The sequence below is a fragment of the Scyliorhinus canicula genome, chromosome 19 (genome assembly GCF_902713615.1).
Source record: "Scyliorhinus canicula chromosome 19, sScyCan1.1, whole genome shotgun sequence".
Classification (NCBI taxonomy): domain Eukaryota; kingdom Metazoa; phylum Chordata; class Chondrichthyes; order Carcharhiniformes; family Scyliorhinidae; genus Scyliorhinus; species Scyliorhinus canicula.
The window spans coordinates 66,866,431-66,885,082 of NC_052164.1; the positions used below are offsets into that span (position 1 = coordinate 66,866,431).

The 18,652-nt window shown below is 49.8% G+C and overlaps 1 protein-coding gene across 1 annotated transcript in view; it reads left to right on the top strand.

Annotated features, from left to right (window-relative positions):
- The window catches only part of cdon (cell adhesion associated, oncogene regulated), a 223,234-nt gene that overhangs the window by 47,753 nt on the left and 156,829 nt on the right, over positions 1 to 18,652 (top strand). The window contains exon 2 of the mRNA XM_038779247.1: positions 15,294 to 15,371. The gene's annotated coding sequence lies outside the window, so the exon portion shown is untranslated. The remainder of the gene's footprint in view (positions 1 to 15,293; positions 15,372 to 18,652) is intronic.

Genomic DNA, 18,652 nt, shown 5'->3' on the forward strand with positions numbered 1-18,652 from the left:
ACTAAACCTGCCACCATTATACCCTGTTCCTTCCTCTTTTCACTTCTCCCCACATTGGACTTTACATTAATGTACTGTTCAGGGTTGCCAATTTCCAAATTGAAAATTAAATTCTCACTCTCTGCAGCCTGTGAACAATATCCTCAAGGGGCGCAATGTGTCATTAATTGGAAGCCAGCTGGTTCCTGACTCTCCCCTCCCAACACCCTCACTTTGAAATTTGTGGTGCCTTCCAAAGGTGTCAGAATTCAGCGATGCCCTCCAGAATGCAATTTTCACATTACACCCGCACCCAGTTTTGACCCCGCCAACAATTGAAAATTCGGGGAAAGCCCAATATCTTCCTTCTCCAGTGCATCACAACTGGCACTGAAAAGTCAATGCTAATTTTAGGGTTGCAAAGGCAATACTCAGACCCAATAGTTGGACTCCAACTAAATCAGTAAAAAGTACAGCTCCAAACCTCACAGTTCATTGGACACATGTTCATTTGATAACAGTTACAAGCTTTTGTCACTAAGGGACTTAAAAACACTCAGAGTTGGTGGCGCACATTCAGCCCCAGGTGCCAACTGGGAGGGTCACCAGTAACATAGGTGCATAAGGAGTTTAACACCAGTAAAACTTCCAGCATCTGGCATGTGCTTGGTAAGCGAGAACAGGGAAAGGCACTGATAGGTGAAGAACTCAGAGAAGCCTGTCTTCAAATGAATTTTAGTTGAGGGCTGAGCAGACAGTCTGGAAACTGTGGAGCTGTGAAGCTTTACTTTAAATTTTTTTTCTCATCCACGAGATGAAGGTGATAAGCCAACATTTCCACTGTAATATTCGAACATTTCACACATATGCTTGCAGATACATATATAGATACACACTCGTGCAGACAGACAGGTGGAGGCATGCACAGATAACTGCAAATGCACCACATGCATGGGCTCACAGACACACATGCAGTTACATACACAGACACATACATGCAGGCCAGCACAATTACACACACTTTCAGACACACATAGACACTGACGCATACTCATAAACACACATACTTGTGTACGCTCACACAAATCGATGTGGACACTTGTGGTGGAATTTCCCAGTCCCTCCCATGAGCAGGATTTTCCAGTCCCACCGAAGTTAATGGCCTGCTGAACGACTTACCACAATGTGGTGAATTATATGCCTCGTAATTCACACTGTATTGCTTTGCATGTATTGTGTCCTTGTGGGCTCTGTATGTGAGCCGTTGCGCGGCTCTGCCCATTGGGAGAGATGAGGAGTTTGTACCGGGCTCCATCCTTGGCTCCGCCCATGGCCCCGCCCATGGCTCCTGCCACTAACTGGAAGTATAAAGTACTGCAGCCGTAAGCCCGCTCTCATTTCCTCTGGTCGCAGGCTGGCTTAGTTGTAAGACTATTAAAACCACAGTTTACTTCCAATCGTGTGTCTAGTGAATTGATGGTCACATCACACATATTTCACCTCCAGCCCCGTCTGGACTGTAAAACGCTGTCCCTGCAGACACACACACAGACACAATCGTTTAGTTCCAATCGTGTGTCTAGTGAATTGATGGTCACATCAATTTAATAGTCTTAGAAAACTTGAAGAAAACTACTATGGAATCAGCCCTCAAACCTGACCGACTAGAACTCGACCCGCATGCTGCAGAGGCGAAGGAAACCTTTCTACACTGGCTCAGATGTTTCAAGGCCTACCTGGCTGAATCAAGCACTTCCGAAACTACAGAGGAGCAGAAACTCAGTCTACTGCACGCAAGCGTGAGCCATCGTATCTCTACGCAACTAATTGTACCACCTCATATACGGAGGCCCTGGCCATGCTCGACCGAATGTACTTGCGGCCCATCAACGAGGTCTACGCGCGGCACATTTTCACGACCCGCCGCCAGCGCCCCGCGGAGTCGCTGGAAGACTTTCTGCGCAATTTAAAAGCCCTAGCTCGGGACTGCAATTTTCAGGCTGTAACAGCCGCCCAACATATGGAACTCGCTGTCCGTGATGTATACGTGGTGGGGCTCAGGTCCAACTATGTGCACCAATGGTTGCTTAAGGAAGGGGCCCAGAGCTTGGAGGACACTGTAGAGTTAGCTACAACAATGGAGGTCTCGTTCCACAGTCTGACCTCGATCCCCGCGGACCAAGCGACCCCATCATGGGCCCCCGACCAGTGACTGCCCCAGGCCTGCGCCGCGCGGCCACCCACTCACTATGCAACACCAGCGTGCCATTTTTGTGGGCAGCCCCAACACCCACGGCAGCACTGCCCGGCCGGCATCGCGACCTGCAGCAGCTGCGGTCGCAAAGGACACTATGCCCGGGTATGCCTAGCAAAGTTCCAAACTCCCCAGCAGTCCAGAGCACTCACCTCCCAAACTCGCAGGCCCCGTAATGCTGCAGCGTGTATGTCGACTCCGCCTCCACCTGACATGGGGGCCGCCATCTTGGCAACCCTCCTCCACGCTGCCGGCCACGTGCGACTCATGGGGGCCGCCATCTTGGATGCCATCTTCCTCGCCGCCCGTCACGTGCGATCCACGGGGGCGGCCAACTTGGGCTCCATCCTCTCCAGCCTCCGAACCTCATCTCGAAGACTATGACCTCAGCGGACAGTCATCACGGGGCCACTCCAGCACAGCTGATCGAGCCGCCGACTAGCCGGAACTCAGCGCTGTCACATTGGACCAGTCGCGTCCGAAACACCTCCAGAACTCAATGATGACCGTTAAAATCAACGGGTACAGGACACCGTGCCTCTTCGACTCCGGGACCACCGAGAGCTTCGTACACCCTGAACTGGTAAGACGCTGTTTGCTCCCTATCTTCCCTGCACGGTAAACTATCTCCCTTGCCTCGGGCTCCAGCTCTGTTCACATACAAGAGTGCACCGTCACGACCCTAACGATTCAGGGCGCCAGCTACTCTAATTTCCAGCTATACGTACTCCCCGAACTCTGCGCCCCACTCTTACTGGCACTCGACTTCCAGTGTAATCTCAAGAGCCTCACATTCAGCTTCGGCGGACCCCTACCTCCACTCACTATCTGCAGTCTAGCAACGCTAAAAATCGACCTCCCTCCACTCTTTGCTAACCTCTCTCCGGACTGTAAACCCGTAGCCACTCACAGCAGGCGGTATAGCCTGCAGGACAGGGTTTTTATCAGAACCGAGGTCCAGATGCTCCTACGTGAGGGTGTCATAGAGGCCAGTAATACCCCCTGGAGAGCTCAGGTGGTGGTCGTCAAGACCGGGGAAAAATTCCGAATGGCAGTGGACTATAGCCAAACCGTTAACCGGTTCACGCTCCTCGATGCGTACCCCCTCCCCAGGATTGCAGACATGGTTAATCAGATCGCCCAGTACCGCATCTTCTCCACGGTGGATCTGAAGTCTGCATACCACCAGCTCCCAATCCGCCCGGAGGACCGCCACTACACGGCTTTCGAGGCAGATTCCATGGCAACGCTTCCATTTCCTCCAGGTTCCCTTTGGCGTCACAAATGGGGTCTCGGTGTTCCAACAAGCGATGAACCGAATGGTGGACCAGTACGGGCTGCGGGCCACGTTTCCGTACTTGGATTATGTCACCATCTGCGGCCATGATCAGCAGGACCACGACGCCACCTCCACCGATTTCTCCAAACTGCCCAGAAACTTAACGTCACGTATAACACGGAGAAATGCATTTTCCGACGGCCAGGCTAGCCATCCTCGGCTATGTCGTGGAAAATGGAGTCCTGGGCCCCGACCCAGACCGTATGCGCCCCCTCTTACAACTCCCTCTCCCTCATTGTCCCAGGGCCCTCAAGAGGTGCCTGGGATTCTTCTCTTATTATGCCCAGTGGGTCCCTCAGTATGCGGACAAAGCCCACCCACTATTTAAGGCCACACCCTTTCCTCTGTCAGCTGAGGCCCGCCAGGCCTTCAACTGCATCAAGGAGGACATCGCCAAAGCGGCCATGCGGGCGGTGGATGAATCCGTCCCCTTCCAGGTGGAAAGCGACGCCTCAGCGGTCGCTCTCGCAGCCACTCTGAAACAGGCAGGGAGACCAATCGCCTTTTTCTCCCGAACCCTCTCCGCTTCGGAACTTCGACACTCCTCAGTCGAAAAAGAAGCCCAAGCCATCATGGGAGCCATACGACACTGGAGGCACTACCTCGCAGGTAGGAGGTTCACCCTCATCACCGACCAAAGATCGGTTGTCTTCATGTTTGACAACTCGCAAAGGGGCAAAATTAAAAATGATAAAATCCTGCGGTGGAGGATCGAACTCTCCACCTACAATTACGATATTATGTATCGACCGGGGAAGCTTGACGAGCCCCTAGATGCCCTCTCCCGCGGCCGTGCACCAGCGCGCAAGACGACCACCTGAAAGCTATCCACAATGACCTCTGCCACCCGGGGGTCACCCGGCTCGCCCACTACGTCAAAGCCCGAAATCGGCCTTTCTCCACTGAGGAGGTAAAAGCCATCACCAGGGATTGCCCGATCTGCGCGGAGTGCAAACCGCAGTTCTATAGACCAGACAGGGCCCACCTGGTAAAGGCATCCCGGCCCTTTGAACACCTGAGCATCGATTTCAAAGGGCCACTCCCCTCGACCAATCGAAATGTGTACTTTCTGAACATCATCGATGAGTTCTCCCGCTTCCCGTTTGCCATCCCGTGCCCCGATATGACCTCCCACACAGTCATTAGAGCCCTGCACAGTATCTTCACCCTGTTCGGTTTCCCCAGCTACGTACACAGTGACAGGGGTTCGTCCTTTATGAGCGACGAGCTGCGTCAGTACCTGCTCGACAAGGGCATCGCCTCAAGCAGGACTACCAGCAACAACCCCAGTGGGAACGGGCAGGTGGAGAGGGAGAACGCGACAGTCTGGAAGACCATCCTACTGACCCTCCGGTCCAGGAATCTCCCGACCTCCCATTGGCAGGCGGTCCTCCCCGACACGCTCCATGCAATTAGGTCCCTCCTATGCACCGCCACCAACCAGACCCCTCACGAACGGCTATTCGTTTTTTCTAGCGGCACTACCAAGGGGGTTTCGCTCCCAGCCTGGTTGAAGACACCGGGCCCGGTTCTCCTCCAGAAGCACGTCCGGGCACACAAAACTGATCCGCTCGTAGAATGAGTGCTCCTACTCCACTCCAACCCTGAATACGCTTTCATCGAATACTCTGACGGCCATCAGGACACTGTTTCCCTCCGGAACCTGGCGCCTGCAGGATCCAACTCCACCACCACTACCGCTAAGGTACCCCGCACGCTACACCCCACCCAACCCCCCGCGCCCTGCGCCCCCATACCTATAGGTTCACTGCCCATGCTCCGCGCCCCCGCGCCTATAGGTTTCCTGCGCTCTCCGCCACCCGTCGCACCGGCCAGGTATGAAGCTCGGACCGAATCACCCCCGGAGTCCACCATCGTACCCTCACCGACCGCCACCACCCAGCCACCCGAAGAGGCTGCAACCCCGGTGCTCCGACGATCCCAAAGGACGACTCGGCCACCGGACCAGCTCAATTTGTAGACCCGTCACCCCCACCAGACTTGATTTTTTTACAGGGGGTGAATGTGGTGAATTATATGCCTCGTAATTCACACTGTATTGCTTTGCATGTATTGTGTCCTTGTGGGCTCTGTATGTGAGCCGTTGCGCGGCTCTGCCCATTGGGGGAGATGAGTTTGTACTGGGCTCCATCCTTGGCTCTGCCCATGGCCCCGCCCATGGCTCCTGCCACTAACCGGAAGTATAAAGTACTGCAGCCGTAAGCCCGCTCTCAGTTCCTCTGGTCGCAGGCTGGCTTAGTTGTAAGACTATTAAAACCACAGTTTACTTCCAATCGTGTGTCTAGTGAATTGATGGTCACATCACACATATTTCACCTCCAGCCCCGTCTGGACTGTAAAACGCTGTCCCTGCAGACACACACACTCACACAGACACACACACAGACATTCATACAGACATACACACACAAACATACACACACATGCACAAATACAGACACAGACACAAACATGGACTCACACAGACACACTGACAGACACATACACTTAGATACACACTAAGATAGACATACCCATACATAAACAGAGACACACACATGTACACACAGACACACGCACACATACATAAAGAAACACACAGACACGCACAACTCACAAGTAATAATAATAATTGTTGTTATTGCCACAAGCAGGTTTACATTAACACTGTAATGAAGTTAATGTGAAAATCCCCTAGTTGCCACACACCGGCGCCTGTTCGGGGACACAGAGGGAGAATTCAGAATGTCCAATTCACCCAACAGCAATTCTTACGGGACTTGTGGGAGAAAACCGGAGCACCCGGAGGAAACCCACACAGACACGGGGAACGTGCAGACTCCACACAGACAGTGACCCAAGCGGGAATCAAACCCAGGACCCTGGCGCTGTGAAGCAACAGTGATAACCACTGTGCTACCATGCCGCCCACACATAGACAGTGACATACACTCACAAACACATACATAAATGCAGACACACGTATATACACATTTGCAGACACATACACACACAAGCAGATATACACACAAGCATACACACACTCAAATTCACGCATATATGCATGCACACACATTTGCAGATGCAGGAGTGCAGACACTCACAAACACACACGCGTACACACATAGATAGAGGCAGATAAAAACTGAATCATACACAGTAGAAGGAGACCTACAATGATTTTGTCAGTGGGAGACAACCATATTTTCTTTCCAGGCTTTGGGGTGGGTGCTAGGGTATGGGGTATGCCTGGAGATGGGCAGTTAATGGTCTCCACAGTCTATCCCACAGCCTCTGCCAGCTGGATTGAATTTTCTAGAGAGAGAACAAAGCCCACGTCTATCGCAACATTTCTTCAGATGATATTGCCAGGCAATCAGCGGGATTCCAGACATGCAGCAGTGATGTCATTGGCTCCCCACTGGGTGGACCCTGATTACCAGCAGCTCACGGCCGTCTGGCCTGATTTACAGAGAGAGAAAAGCCTTCAGAGAGCTGGTAACGCACGACAGCTTGAATTTATCAGTTGAAAGTGTAGCGGGGACAAGGGAAAACTGGCCTGCACCAACATCTGGGATTTGCATCGTAAATGCTCAGAGCGTTTTGGAAAACGAATACCTTCTTGGAGGAGTTTGGTTCTAAACACTCGGTGCCCAGGGAACGGAGCTGTCCTGAGAGCAGTGTCAGGTGTCTGATTGGAAAGCAGGCTGCCATATTAAATTTAAAAAGTAAACTCTGAGAAGGCACCAGAAGCTGGTCTCATGCTGACAATCAAATACAGTACAGGAGTGCCTGACTCCAATACTCTTCCACGTACTGTACCGTCTTATCTAAGCAGCTTATGGCTCCCTCACCAGCAAAGAATTCATATAAAACATGCATTTTGTAACCTGCCACTATTGACACAACACGCATGGCTCTTTTGCAAGTAGCCAAACCTATATAAAACACCCTCTCTATCACACTTTAACGCATTCCTGGCTAGCTGTCATTCTCAAAGTGATAGATAAGACTACAATGGATGGTGGAAAGGGTTTGGCTTGCACACAGTGTAAAGGGGCAATGCCACATTCCAGACAAAGAATCAGATCTAGGCACATCACTGTCACAATCTTTTACATTGTTGAAATGTACCTTAAGAAGTCTTACAACACCAGGTTAAAGTCCAACAGGTTTGTTTCAAACACGAGCTTTCGGAGCACTGCTCCTTCCTCAGGTGAATGGAGAGGTATGTTCCAGAAACATTTATATAGACAAAGGGCGCGATTCTCCGCCCCCCGCGCCGGGTGGGAGAATAGCGGGAGGGCCTTCCGACATTTTTCACGCCCTCCCGCTATTCTCCCCCCCCCCACGCCACGAATCGCCGCTCGCCGTTTTTTACAGCGAGCGGCGATTCTCCGAGGCTGATGGGCCGAGCGGCCGGGCCTTCACGCCCATTTCAACACGGCAGCAAACACACCTGTTCGCTGCCGTCGTGAAACGGGCGCCAGGTGCCCGTTTGGGGCATCTAGAGGCCCGATTGGCACGGGAGCACCACGACTGTGCTCGGGAGGGGACAGGCCCGCGATCGGTGCCCACCGATCGTCGGGCCAACGTCCAAAACAGACGCACTCTTTCCCCTCCGCCGCCCGGCAAGATCAAGCCGCCACATCTTGCCGGGTGGCTGAGGAGAAAGACGGCAACTGCGCATGCGCGGGTTGGCGTTGTCCAACCTGCGCATGCACGGCTGATGTCATCGGCCACATCAGCCGCCGTGACGCTTCACGTGCGGCCTTGACGACCGTCGTCAAGGCCGCGCCGCCGTGACGCACGGGGCCGCGCTCCTATCCCCGCCCGGGTGGGTGAATCGGCCCCGGAAGTGGCCGTGAAGGATGCCGTGGGTCACGGCCTATCCCACGGCAGCCTTTACGATTTTCCGCATTTACGGAGAATCGTGCCCAAAGTGTGTGAAGTGATGCATTTTGGGAGAACTAACAAGGCAAGCGAATACACAATGAACAGTAGGATGCTAGAAAGTACAGAGGACCAGCGGGACCTTGGGGTGCATGTCCAAAGATCCCTGAAGGCAGGATAACAGGTAGCCATGATGTGGAGATGCCAGCGTTGGACTGGGGTGAGCACAGTAAGAAGTTTTACAACACCAGGTTAAAGTCCAACAGGTTTGTTTCAAACACGAGCTTCACCTGAGGAAGGAGCAGTGCTTCGAAAGCTCGTGTTTGAAACAAAACTGTTGGACTTTAACCTGGTGTTACTGTGCATAACAGGTAGATAAGGCATATGAGATAAGGCATAACTTACTGTGCATAACAGGTAGATAAGGCATATGAGATACTTGCCTTTATCAGCGAGGCACAGAGTATTAGATCAGGGAGGTTATGATGGAGCTGCATAAAACGCTGATTAGGCCACAGCTAGAGTACTATGTGCAGTTCTGGTCGCCACTCTATAGGAAGGATGTGATTGCACAAGAGAGGTTGCAGAGGAGAGGCACCAGGTTGTTGCCTGGGCTGGAGCATTTCAGCTATGAAGAGAGGCTGGTTAGGCTGGGATTGTTTTCCTTAGAGCAGAGAAGGCTGAGAGGTAACCTGATTGAGGTACACAAAATTATGAAGGGCATTGAGAGAGTAGATAGGAAGAAACTTTTCCCCTCAGAGGAGTTAATGACCAGGGGGCATAGATTTAAGGTAAGGGGCAGGAGATTTAGAAGAGATTTGAGGAAATATCTTTTCACCCAGAGTGGGAATCTGAAACTGACTGCATGAAAGGGTGAATCCTCACAGCATTTAAGAAGCATTTAGATGAGATTTGAAACGCTATAGCATGCCAAGTGCTCAAAAATGGGCTGAGAAGTGGCAGTGCAGTGGCACAGTGGTTAGCACTGCTGCCTCATGGCACCGATTCGATCCCGGCTCTGGATCACTGTCCGTGTGGAGTTTGCACATTCTCCCGTGTCTGCGTGGGTCTCACCCCACACCCCAAAGATGTGCAGGGTAGGTGGAATGGCCACGCTAACTTGCCACTTTATTGGAAAAAATGAATTGGGTACTCTAAATTTTAAAAAAAAGAAAATGGGATGAGGATAGGTGCTTGATGGCCGATGGAGACACGATGGGCCAAAGGGCATCTTTCTGTGCTGTATGACTTTATGGACGTGATCAAACGGCCTCATTGTGCCCGACTTGGTGACGCAACGAGACAGTTAAATCTCTCACATGGCCTCTCACGAGATTTGCGACGCAGTGTTCCAAGTTACTCTTCTGGGTTTCACGATACCCTCGCATTTAACATCAGCGTGGTTCATAACAATCTTTATCAGCAAAACAAGTCCTGCATGAGATCTACAGCACCTGATGCACCGCAGTCATTTCAATTTCTCTTAACAATTTACAGTGCATTAAAATAAATTACCCAAGAAGTTCTGATATAATAATAATCTTTTATTGTCACAAGTATGAAGTTACTGTGGAAATCCCCTGGTCGCCACATTCCACCGCCTGTTCAGGTAAGCTGGTACAGGAATTGAACCCGCGCTGCTGGCCTTGTTCTGCATTACAAACCAGCTGTCTAGCCCACTGAGCTAAACCAGCCTAACAGGCAATACAGCCCCAGTTACAATGATCTCCATGCCCCTCTAATGGCGCTCTCTCAAGCAAAGCACAGTCGAGTTGAATCTTTGTCTAAATTGACCCTGAAACTGACCTTTGAGTGCTGTGTATCAGCCACTTGATACCACCATCTACCATCTCTCACCCAGTAAAATGAAGGGCAGGAAATTGGGAGCAGCATGCCCCTGATTTTTCCTCATCCATTCCCAGCTCGAGAGTGAATTATCAAAAGAGTGAAAATGTTGTGGGTTCTTCAATGGGTGGGCAGTCTACACTGCTCAGTGACTGCTCAGAGGGCAAGGAGCATCAAAGGTGAGCATGCCCTCCATGGGTTCCCAGTCCCACACTGATTTCATAGATAATGAGCTTAAAGTAGAAAATACTGGAAATATGCAGTGGGCCAGTTGAGACAGATAAAAAGTGGCGGGTATAAATAGGTCTCTTCATCAGATTGGGGGAATTACTATGTTTTCTTTGAGAAACTGTGGGGGTGAGTTTCCCGTTTTGTATTCTCGCTACCTTTTCTGATGCAAGGTTATCAACAGTTAAAGAGGCCCAAAGAATTCACTGATCTGTCTGCGTGCATGGGTCTGAGTAGAAATGACAGCCTCTGATTAAAAGGTGAGGAAAGGAAGGACCGGCTCCGAGTGTTCAACAGACTTTGTGTTTGGAGAGAGGACGAGAAAGATGATCGATGATAAGAGAATGGAATGCATGCAAGGTCTCCTGAGAGCTCACATCCCCAGGGCCTGACTGTGCAGCAATGCGGTACATTTCTCGGAGAGAGACAAGTGGTTAGCAAACCTATGGGATGGAGAGAAATAAAAGAACAAGAGGTCTCTATGCCTCAGTACCACAGAGGGGCAGATAAGCGATGCCTGGCAAACCTAGGTGTATTACAAACAAAATTTGGGCAATCACTCAGAGTAACATTTGCTCCATGGGCAGCACGGTGGCACAGTGTTTAGCACTACTGCCTCCTGGCACCGAGGACCCAGATTCGATCCCGGTTCTGGGTCACTGTCCGTGTGGAGTTTGCACATTCTCACCGTGTTTACGTAGGTTTCGTCCCTGTTGGAACCAACAATTCTACGGACACGTGCTTGTAGGATTAGAATAGCGGTTTTAATATACTTACAACAGAGCCAGCCTGTTAGCCGTTGAACTTTCGGTGAACTGGCTGGCTGACCCTGTGGCACGGATCTTTATACAGCAGCTCCAGGGGGAGGAGTCCTGGGCGGAGCCAAGGGAGGAGCCCAGTACAAACTCTCGAGTACTCCCAGAGCTACTCCCCCTGGTGGTCAGGTAGTGCAACTGCACTTACAATATTGATACATATATATACAGATTATAATACCGTGTGAATCTCATTCACCACAGCCCCCACAATCGAAAGATGTGCAGGATAGGTGGATTAGCCACGCTAAAATTGCCCCTTAATTGGAAAAAAAATGAATTGGGCACTCTAAATTTAAAAAAAACTTTTTTTAAAAGAGTAACGTTTGCTCCATTTTAAGAATTGCCCCTTTTCGCCTGTCTATTTACAAAGAGGGATGAGTACAGCAGATAGCAGAGAATCCCCATTTGCAGAGGATAGTGGACAATTGTGGGTGCATAAGGAAGTCAGAAAATGACTCTAATTTAGGTGTGCTAATCTCCATTATAATAACTTTGGTGAGATGTTCAAGTCGATTGGACATTTGTTTCATCCGAAAGGAAATTTGATGACTGTTGAAAAGGAGAAATATTTAAGAGGATGGGGAGCAAGCACAAGGAGTAGGCTGTGTGGAAAAATCTCCAACATAGATTAGACGGGCTGAATGGCCTCACCTGTATGGCTGGGTATGTTTTCCGGCGACTGTGGCAGCTCGCCATTGGCTGCCAGAGGGATCTTTCAATCCCACCAATGTCTAACAGTATTTTGTATGTCTCGCCTGTCCCATCAAAGGGGGTCACCTTTGGCGGGACCAAAAGATTCCTCCAATGGGAAGGGCAGGAAAATCCTTTCCTATGAGTCTCCTAGGAGACCTCAATGGGAAGGTAAATAGTTTACTGACACTGAAGACCTACTGCTGCAGCTTGTTATCTTTATTTGTTTTAATGTAGAGATGCCCCAGGCATTGATGCCCAACGAGACGATACCAACATGCGAGGAATGTAAAGCAAAGGTTAAAATAGGCTTGTTTTCACAACAAAGACTCAGACATTAACAGTTTTACTCATACAGCACCTTTAACAAAGAAAGTAATCTATGGTGCTTTATACCTGGAGGGATGGTAAAACAAAATTAATGTGAAAGAAATAAAGAAATGGACACTGCGCTATGGGTAAGAGAGCACGGAGGGGTGATCTGGAAGTGAGTTTGGAGAATGTTTTGAAAGTTGATGAGGGAACTGGCATCCTTTAAGAGAAAGAGTTCCAGATAGGAGAGATGAAAACTGAAAATGAAAATTGCTTTATTGCCACGAGTAGGCTTCAATGAAGTTACTGTGAAAAGCCCCTAGTCGCCACATTCCAGCGCCTGTCCGGGGAGGCTGGTACGGGAATCGAACCGTGCTGCTGGCCTGCTTGGTCTGCTTTAAAAGCCAGCGATTTAGCCCAGTGAGCTACACCAGCCCCTGGGAAACTGTAAGCTCTTCTTTGTTGCAAAGGAGGGTGATCACAAAAGGTCAGAGTCAAAGGGTGTATAGTTTGGGGGGGGGGGGGGGGGGGGGGGGGCGGTGGGGTGTAGTGAAATGTGAAGTTATGCACTTTGGTAGGGAGAATAAAAGGAGCTGAATATTATTTAAATGGAGAAAGACTGCAGAAAGCTGCAGCACAGAGGGATTTGGGGTCCTCATGCATAAATCACAAAAATCTAGTGTGCAGGTTCATCAGGTAGTTGGGAAAACAAATGGAATATTGGCCTTTATTTCAAAGGGAATGGAGTATAATAATAGGGAAGTCCTGCTAAAACTATACAAGGCACTAGTTCGACCACACCTGTGAACAATTTTGGTCCCCTTATGTAAGGAAAGATATATTGGCATTGGAAGCAGTCCAGAGACGGTTCACTAGATTGATCCTGGGTATGGAGGGATTTTCTTATGAGAAGAGGTTGAGTAGGTTGGGTTTGTCATCATTGGCGTTTGGAAGATTGAGAGGTGACCTTATTAAGTCATGTAGGATTCTCAGGGGTCTTGACAGGGTAGATGCTGAAAGATTATTTCCCCTTGTCAGGGAGTCTAGGACCAGAGGACATAATCTCAGAGTAAGGAGTAAAACAGAGATGAGGAGGAATGTCTTCTATCAGAGGGTGTGAATCTGTGGAATTATTTACCGCAGAAGGTGTAGAGGCTGAGTAAGGGAATCAAGGGTTATGTGGAAATTGGAGCTGAGGTTTATCACAGCAGACCAATGAGCTAATTGAATTGCGAAGCAGACTCGATGGGCTGAATGGCCTACTTCTGCTCCTACATCTTGTGGGCTTCTGACAGAGGTTTTGGAGGTTGATTGGGCTGAGGCTATGGAAGGACTGTAATTGAATGCAGTAGGAGACAAAAAGGCATGTCAATCAGTGAGGACAAGAATGATGTCCAGTGGGATACAAGCAGCAGAGTTTTCAGCACGTTGGGATTTATTCAGTTGGAGAATGGAGACCAGCCAGGAGAAGGGAGAAATTGAGTCTGAGATAGCAACCGTCATTCACTCAGGAAGCAGCAACTCTAAGATCCCATTCTATGCACTATACCTGTCCCTGGTGATACAATATTAATCACCTGTCATTTTTTGAGGTGCTGACCAGATGCCACTGTCTCATCATGCCTCATCTCACTGCCTAAACCGTCAAACCTTTCAATTTTAATTCAACAATACACAGGACATTCAGACTATTATGCCCTGCAGCTGGCTCACATCTCAGAGACCTACAGTGACAAACAGGAACTCATAATGTTCCTTAAGTTCAAACTGACAGAATTCAAGATGGTTTTATTTTGCAGGGCGTGAGGGTTGAGATAATCAATTGGTCAATTATCTGCAGGTAGCTGGTTCTCTAACTAGCCCATGGCATACAAGTGTAAATAGATTAAGCCCACCAACAGAATGGGGAGGTAGAGAGTTGAGATCCTGGGGGCGGTCCTCCGAGCCCCGCGCCGGAGAATCGCTGCAACCGCGCCCCGACACCAGTGCGCGATTCTCCAAGGTGCAGAGAATAGTGCCATTTGCACCGGTGCGTTTGGCGCGGCGCTAGCCGCGGGCCGCTGGAATTGTTGGGGCCACCGATTTTCCGGCCCGCATGGGCCGAGCGGCCGTTCCGATGCGACAGAGTCCCGCCGATGCCGTTCACCCCTGGTCGTTGCTGGCGCGAACTCTGTGGGAACGCTTGGGGGGCCTCCGAAGGGGGGGGGGGGGGGAGGCCTCCGAAGGGGTCTGGCCCGCAATCGGGTCCCACCGATCGGCGTCCCCCCCTCCAGCTCTACTTTCCGCCCCAACCGGCCCCTAAACACCGACCCCATGTTGGATCGCGGCCCAACTGCGCATGCGCGGGTTGGCGCGGCGTCCATTTAACGCCGCGTAAGGAGGCTGGAGCGCTGTGAACCGCTCCAGCGCCATGAGGGGGCCAGAATAGGTCATGCCCGGGCCCTGCACGACAGCGTTCACGACGGCGTGAACACTTGGCCTCAATATCGGAGAATCGCCCCCCCTGATTCTGGGTTGGCGCAGTTAACTGGAAGAGTTAGACTGGGAAGGTGATTACTCTCTCTATATCTGTGAATCTTCTCCTCCCCACATGAATCAGTCAATGTAGAGCAGTGTTGTTTCACAATCATAGGATGGCACAGAATCTCTTTCATCCAAACTGACCAGTCACTGTGTCCTCATTCAGCAGTCTGTGGGTCCTTCAATAACATTCAACGGTTTGGTTGCCTGCCATAATGATCATGTTAATCGCTGCCGGTGATCTATTAGCTTCTAACTGTCCCCAATGAATAATCAGAAAACTTAATTTGATTTCAGTTGAGAATAGTTTGTGCTATGGCTGTTAAACATTCAAAGTAATTTTCCTACCACTGGTTGTGTTCCTCAGGGCTATTAAAAGATGGTTTAACTGTCAACTCCTCTATTGAATTTACAGAGTGGACAAGGCAGGGCTGGTATCACGCAGTTCCTGGGAGCCGGGAAGCAACCATTCCTTAACAAGTCCAATCAGCAGGTGGGAATTCTTGCCGAACTGCTTCCTCGCCAGTTTTCTGTTTATGTGTTGTCATAGTCAATGTCATTTTTGAGATTTTTAATGAACTTTGTCTCCTAGATTTTGGAAGTAGTTACCTTCAAATGTTGAGTCTATAAAACAAAATGCAAAGGGTTCCTGGAGTGGCGGAGGGGTATTGAGGTGCAAACTGCAATTGCTTTTCCCAGCAGTGTGCAATTTTTCAATCTGTATCTGAAACTGGCAAATACCTCAAACCCGTTATGTTGAGGAGTCTCTGATCCCTATCGAGCTGTGAACAGAGGGAGATAAAAAAAGAGGCGCAGACATAGCGGATCAGTCAAGTTGAAAGGAAGCTTCAAGGTTGTCAGGCACAGCAGAGGCTCCAAGGAGAAGACTGCTGAGGATAGTTAGACAAAGAGACAAACCATCCGTCTCCAGATTGCTGGAGACCGGACATACAACCAAAGTGAACATTGAGACCCCGTGGAAGTACTGACACACGGAACTACATGTAAATTGCCCAGGAATTTTTAACTTCCGATGGGTGATTCCTGTCTTCCCCGGACCCTCTGCAAATGTCTCCAACTCCAAGTTTAGAGTTGTAGACTTGGGACAGTTGCAATTTACTTAACTGAGTAGTTACCCAGAAAACATTAGCCAAATTAAAACCTAATCTAACATCTGGGTCACTACACAAGTAGCCCCCAATCAACCCCTGGCCATCCCTGACAACCCCAGAATACATCCCGAACTACCCAACTACCTCCCAATCTGACTACACATTCATCCACCTCCCCCCTTATCCAGTTAACCAACTCACAAATTTACCACCTACCTCCCTACCCACCAACCAGCTCACTCACCTTATCCGCATACCCACCTCACTCACCTATCCAAGTCACCAAGTCATATTACGCATTTACCCACTTTACCCATTCAGTCATCCATTCGTTAGCATTCAAACTGGACATTTAAACTTACCATACCACAAGTAGTGCTGAAAAAGGGAGGTGTGTCCTGTCTTCCCCCAACTCTGATCGTGCTCAGTGACAATCCAACGATCATTGCCACTGCTGGGGAAATGCAGGCCATTATTATCTTACTTAAGTCAAACTGATTTACTGCTCTTGGCAAGCATTGGGTTCATTTATTTTGTTTCATTACTTAAAGCCAAATTGCGATGAATTTGATCATAAATGCTCTGTGTGTTCACGTTATGGGACATAAAACAATTTAAAATTCCCGTGCTGCCTTGTCTCACCTAGTGTTTTCCCAACGCACTTCTGTAGAGTCTGAAGGAGTTCACATTCGAGAGACACAAACATCCAGCTCAAATGATAGGACGATGTTATTGTGGTGCTACTCTTGCACTTTAACATAGTTGGGCAGTCTGGGCATGTTCCAACAGTAAAACCCTCATCGATGAATAGCACCAATCTAACAGAGAGATTATCTAAGGCAGTTTCCTGAATTTATAACTACCATAGAATTATATAAATTTATTTACTGAAGGAAGCCATGCAGCCTTTCATGTCACTTTGCTAATCCCACTGCACTGGTTTTCCACACAGCCCTGTACCCTCCCTTCCTCTTGCTTTAAAAGGTGTGAAATTCTCCAGGTCAACTACTCAAAACCTTAGGTATTATCTCCCCTCTGAAAGCAAAAGTCAAAAAGCAAAGACCAGAGCAAACTCAGCACAGACCAGGGATTGAACTTGCGAACTATGTGATTTGTATAATACAGTCCATTAGGGGGAGCCCACCGAATGTAACATCAAAAACCCCGCCAAAACTCAGGAGTCCAAAATTAAGAGGGCAGTCACCTCAAAATTAGAGCCAGGGTGTTCAGGGATGAAGACAGAAAAGTGCTTTTCATACAAATGGTAGAGGAAATCTGGAAAACCTCTGCATTATAAAAATGTTGTTCAGAGTGGCACGTTGTCGCAGTGGTTAGCACTGCTGCCTCACAGCGCTCAGATCCCGGGTTCGATCCCAGCCCTGTGTCACTGTCCGTGTGGAGTTTGCACATTCTCCTCGTGTCTGCGTGGGTCTCACATCCACAAGCCAAAGATGGGCAGGGTAGGTGGACTGGCCACGTTAAATTGCCCCATAATTGTAAAAAATAATTGGGTACTCTAAATTTATTTTTAAAATTTGTTCAGTCTGGGGGTGGGATCTTCCGGTCCTGCCCAAGCCGATACCTGCATTGGGTTCTCTGCTGGCAGGACTGGCGCACCACGCAAATTGCCATTGTCTTCATCAGGAACGGAAGATCCCGTCAGGAGCCAATGGTGAACCGCCTTCATCCCAGGAAAGCTCCCCGCTGGTGGTGGGTGGGGGCTGGAAAATTCTGACCCGGGACTCAATTGAAAATGTTAAAATGAGACTAATAGATTTTTGTTCGCTGTGGGTAATAAAGCTTATGAAATTCAAGCTGATAGATGAACAACCTTGATCTGTGATGCACTATCAATTACGACGAGACGAGAATAGAGAGTAATCGAGGATTTATTAAGCAGAGATGTGTAGGCTCCTGCAGCTGCTGCCGAAATGGCTGCAGCTCAGTGAGCACAAACATTTATACTCCGCCTACTGGGTGGAGCCAGCAGGCAGGGATCTACCCCACTACCTGTAGCACAGGAGCCTTACCGTATTACATCTCATGTATGTGATATATACAAACAGCGGTGACTACCACATTCACCCTCTGTCCGTTTCCCCGGGGGTTGTAGCTGGTCGTCCTGCTCGAGGCAACGCCCTTGCTGAGCAGGAATTGACGCAGCTCATCACTCATAAAGGAGGATCCCCGGTCGTTGTGGATGTAAGTGGGGAAACCGAACAGAGTGAAGATGCTAGTGAGGGCTTTGATGACTGTGGCAGACGTCATATCGGGGCATGGGATGGCGAAGGGGAATCTGGAATATTTGCCGACCATGTTAAGGAAGTACGTGTTTCGGTCGGTGGAGGGGAGGGGCCCTTTGAAGTCCATGCTGAGGCGTTCAAAGGGACGGGAGGCCTTCACCAGGTGCGCTCGGTCTGGCCGGTAGAAGTGCGGTTTGCATTCCGCGCAGACCTGGCAGTCTTTGGTAACTGCCCTGACTTCCGCAATGGAGTAGGGTAGGTTGCGGGCCTTTATGAAGTGGAAGAACCGGGTAACCCCTGGGTGACAGAGACCATCGTGTAAGGCCCGGAGTCGGTCCACTTGTGCGCTGGCACATGTACCACGGGATAGGGCATCAGGGGGGCTCGATGAGCTTACCGGGGGGGCGATACAAAATCTC